This window comes from Rutidosis leptorrhynchoides, chromosome 2, assembly GCF_046630445.1.
Source record: "Rutidosis leptorrhynchoides isolate AG116_Rl617_1_P2 chromosome 2, CSIRO_AGI_Rlap_v1, whole genome shotgun sequence".
NCBI lineage: Eukaryota > Viridiplantae > Streptophyta > Magnoliopsida > Asterales > Asteraceae > Rutidosis > Rutidosis leptorrhynchoides.
In genome coordinates this window covers 20901452-20906824 of record NC_092334.1, presented here as the reverse complement: position 1 = coordinate 20906824, position 5373 = coordinate 20901452, and positions in this window count along the sequence as shown.

Here is a 5373-nt window from a genome sequence, read left to right as displayed (position 1 = left end):
TGCCCATAAAGGTAACATAACAATCATTTTTTTCCAATAAAAGGTATATTGGTTTTTTCTTTGCCCATAAAGGAGTGTGATTTCAATTTAGTGCGTAAAAACATCTCTGATTGCAAAATAGTTGCAATTGAGCTATAATTTGACACTTTGGATTTTTTTTATATTTTATTGCTGATATGTATATTCCAACTTTCCAAGTGTCAAAACCTCACTGCCACATCATTAATTTTTTTTTTTTTTTTTTTTTATTTACTTTATAAGAAAAAGTTCAATCTAAAACCCAAGATCTAAAACGTGAAATCTTCAGATCTTCATCTTTCATCTTCATCATGATCATCATCTCATTTTACCATTTTATCAAAATCTATGTTCAATTCCACAGCTTACAATCATTTTATCAAAATCTATGTTTATTACAATCAATAAAATCCTTAACTAAAAGTTTATGATCTAAAATCCAAGATCTAAATATGTGTACTCTTCCACACCACCACCACCTGCCGCCACCTACTGCAACTACCGCCACCATTTTCATTGAGATCTGGGTTACGAACTCCGGCTTCTTCATCGGAGTCAAATATTAATGAACGTTTTAGGATTCACACCATCTGGGTTACGAACTTCCTTCCGATCTGGGTTACGTACCGCCATTTTTGTTCTCTATCTCCTTAAATGTGTTACTTAAATGTTTCGATCACTATTTCTATTAATATTAATGAACTGGAATATATGAAATTGTTGAATGAATTTCTGTTAATAATCTTGTTGTTAATAATCTTGTTGTCAAACCAAATTGTGAAACGATAGCTTCGTGAACACCTCTCAATTTAATTTGGGTATGGGTGGTGAATTCATCGTCAAAGCTGGCACTAATTTTGTGAAGTTCATCGTCAGACACAAGAGTGCAAATGAGATGCTGATAGCTGGCACTAAGTTTGTGAAGTTCTTAAATGTATTAAATAAATAAAAAATGATATGGAAATAAATAAAATATAACAAATGACATGGAAAAACATGTGGCAATAAAAAATAAATAAAAAATCCAAGGTGTCAAATTATACCTCAATTGCAACCATTTTGCAATCAGAGACCCTTTTACGCACTAAATTGAAATCACACTCCTTTATGGGCAAAGAAAAAACTGATATATCCTTTATTAGGAAAAAATGGCTTTTATGTTATCTTTCTGGACAATTTGCCCTAGTTTATAACTTACGTACAACCATAGTTTGTAACTTCACATCTACAATACCTTCATCATTCGTTATTCCTTAAGGTTTATTTATACATAAAGCTTCTATTACCTGCAATTTACATGCAACGTATATCATATGCAGCTGAAATAGAGAAATCGATAAAAGTACATACCTGTTTATAATTTTGTTTCGATTGATAGAAGTATAATTAAACCTCCGATTAACACTCGCAACCAGAATCTTAAATTAAAACCCCTTCATAATCGCCTTCTTTTCAAGGTGTAATATTCGAATCGTAATTAGAAACGCCTGATTTTCATTCTTTTACGATTAAGATGCAAGGTTTTAAACGCATGATTTTTATGATTTGAGATTCAGATGGAACTTTGACCTAGAACAATTTTAAGGGCAGGTGGGTAATTAAGAATCTTAACTGCCGCTTAAAATTCTAAATAACGCCATCAACAATTTTAATGGTTGAGATTAAATTATAGAAACCTATATCATAGAAACCTTCTTTAGCAGAAAATCTAATACTCGGATTGTTTTCAATGTTTAACAATCGATACTGTACCTTTATACTAAATCAACTTTATACTTGCCTTGTTTTAAGGGTTTAACACTCGATTGGAAATCATAATCGACTGCAATCGATTCGTAAACTACACGACTGAACTTCATCGATCGAGATTCAGCTACAGGTGTAAATTTTGAAATTGAACATAATCGTTGCCCTAATTTAGCTTCGAAATAATATAAATAATAATATATATAAATATAAATAATAAATAATTTGTATTAAAAACCGTAATAAAATCTAAGGTACCGGGCTGGACTTATTATAAAGCGGGTTATAGGTTTGGACAGGATGGGCGGGCTATTGGGCTGAACGATAATAACATAATTATGGATATATAATTAAGGTTATTAGTGTAATTAAGTAGTGTAACTGCTGCTAATTTTCTTAAATGATGTCATTATGTAAGACCCTAATCTTCATTGTACAGCAGAGTAAATAGAGTACATAAAGTGTGGGAATGTTTGTGCAGTTGAACAGAAGTCAGAAGTTGAGCTGGGCTTAGTGCGCTCAGCGCACACCTAAGGGTGCGCGCCGCGCACTATTACTGTGGCCGGGTTCTGCTTGTTTTAATCTGATATTTTGATGGGCTTTTTGGTAATTTCACTTGTGGACGAGTTAGAGGCCAGTAGGTCAGATCTTGGGGTGTCATTAACTCCATTTTCATCTACCTTATCCTTTTCCATTTCAATTTTAGAGAGAGAGTGATTCTTGTGTGAGAAAGCTCCAATCTAAGTGGAAGAAGTTGATTTCGAGCCAAAGTGCGGGTGTTAAAGTTGTTCATCTCCTCTCTAGCTACGTTGTGGTTGTAGTGGTAAGCTCTAATCTTGATTTCCTTGTTTTAATTTGTGTAAGGGTTGGGGTTTGGGATAGTGATGAACATAAAACCCATATTTGATAATTTTGGGTGTTCTTGGGTAAGTTTGAGTCATGAAGACTCAATGGTGACTAACCTAGGGTTTCAAAGTGGTAATTGATGTTTATAAGTCCTAATTGGTTAGTTAATTACTAGCACACCTAGCTAATTGGTAAATGGGTGTTAGTTGGGTTAGTGGATGACCCGAAATGGGTGTGTTGACTTTAAATAAGTCAAAGGGGTTAATGATTGACCTAGTTGGGGATTATGGGTATGAATTACCCTAATTATGTTGTAGTTAGTGTTGTTGGACCTTAATCACTAGCTTTTAAGGGATTAATGGTGGTCTTGACCCTTAAGGGCGGTTTTGGTGAGAATGGGGCATTTAATGCATTAAGTCATTAAATGCACATAAGTGAATTGTTGGTATTTAGTCCAACTAGATTATGTGTTGATTGAAGTACTTATTATATTAGGTACTTTGCTTTGAAGCTTGCGGAAGTATAAAATCGTCACCGAATCGTTAAGGTGAGTGGAATAATTATATGCGTAGGTATATAATGTATTTATTTGTTGTAGCATGAGATGTGAAGTGTCGAAGTGTTAAGACACCACGTTTCACGTGACGAGTGAAGCATCGAGGTGTTATGATGCCACTCTAAGTAATTGACGGGTGAAGCATCGAGGTGTTAAGATGCCACCTAGGAGTGAAGTGTCGAGGTGTTAAGACGCCACTCCATAAAATAAAGACTGAAGCATCGAGGTGTTAAGATGCCACTCGGGGTGAAGTACCGAGGTGTTAAGGTGCCACCCCAGGGTTTAGTGATACGAGGTGTTAAGTACACTAACGGATGTTATGAACACCGATGGCATTTTCGCGAGCGCCATTCCCTTGTTCGATTGGTTAACCATGGTTATCGTGTTGTAAGCGAAAGCATATTATATTGTTCGAGTTATATATATATTTATGCGATTGTTATGCTAGCTTGTGGTATTGGAGGTTGGTAGCCTCGTATTGATGATAAGCTAATTGTGTTGCTAGCATGTATGCGGTATGTGTATGAGTGTTTGCAAGTAGGTATATTATATATGTAGGTGTATAATTATTGCATTCACTAAGCTTTGCTTACTCTCTCGTTGTTTATCTTTTTATAGGCTCCGGCGTTGACAATGGTAAGGGCATTCGATTGGATTAGAGATCCCGCTTGTTGTTTAGGGGACGATTTTGGGATGTGATAGCTTTTGGAGTTTGACCGAGATTTGGGTAGTTTAACCCCAAACACCATGCTCATAGGGTCGTTTGGAAATTAAACTAATGTGGTTAAAACTCATGATTTGTACGAAACTCGTAAAACGGCCGATGTGGTCCCCGTTTTGTAAAACTCATTTTATTATTGAATCGTATGAGTTTTTCATATAAGAATATATTGTGAAGAGCGTTTGGTCTAAATATGTCGGGAAGTGGGAGATCTTTATTTGAAAATGTACAAAACCGGACAGAAGCTGTTGGGGTTTGTGCGCGCCGCGCACCTCATCTGTTAAAAAAAAAAAAATTTATTACGCGTGTTTGATTGTATAATGGGTTGGGTTGTTACAAGTGGTATCAGAGCATGGTCTAAGGGATTTAGGCGACTTGAGATAGGTGCCTAGACTTAGACTTTATTGTGTATGCGCGTTATGCGGGACTTGTAGGAGACGGGTCGGACCGGGGGTTGGATAGTGCTAGGGTTTATGTGAACTAACCTTGCACTAATTGTTTTGTGTTGTGTTTAGCAATCATCTAGCGAGATAGACGTTGTACTAGCAAGTTAATGCGACGTGCTCGCGTAACAATGATTAGCTACCATTGTTACGGGTTCAAATCGTGTCAAATAAGCGATGTACGACGATTGTTGAGAAAGATGGGGTAGTGTGGTGTATATGTATACACATATGTGTTAAGTCCTTTCGTTTCGTTGTTTAATCTTTTCCATCTTATAGAATGAAGATGAGAAACGGACATGATATTAACGGCGGAGGTACTAGTGAAGACGCCGAGTTCACGGCCAAGGTTGAGGCCATTATTAAAAAGCAAAGAGCGGAATTCCTTGAGGATGTCCGAAAGGTTTTCCAAGAATCGGTTGATGGGCAAGTAACCGAAATGATCAATGAGCGAATGAATGCCGCGATCGAGGAGGCATTAGAAGCTAGAAACATTCATCCTCGTGGTGAAGGGGGTGATGGTAATGGTGGTCATGGAAGACGAGATTTCCACTACAAAAACTTCAAGGATGCTCAACCTCCGATGTTTAACGGGGTACGAGATCCGTTGAAAAGCACTTGTTGGATTTCCGATATCGAGGGAGCTTTCCGTACCGCGGAATGTCCTCCCGAGAAGAAGGCGAGGTATGGTTCTAGCATGTTACGTGAAGAGGCGAAGTTGTGGTGGGATGATAAAATCCAATTATATGGTGAAGAGCAATGCATGAGCTTGACGTGGGAGGAGTTTAAGAAGGAATTCTTCAAATAATACCGAACTTCTTCCGACCTTGATAGAATTCGGGACGAGTTGCACAATTTGCAACAAGGCTCAATGGACTTGGTTACTCTCAAGTCTACCTTCTTGGCAAAGACTCGTTTTTGTCCGGAATATGTTGGTGACGATCACAAGCTAATGAAAGATTTCTACCATACCATGAATGATGAGTTCAAGGATAAGATTAGTCGAGGAGCGGCTAAGTCTTTTGACGAGTTATTTGAGTTGG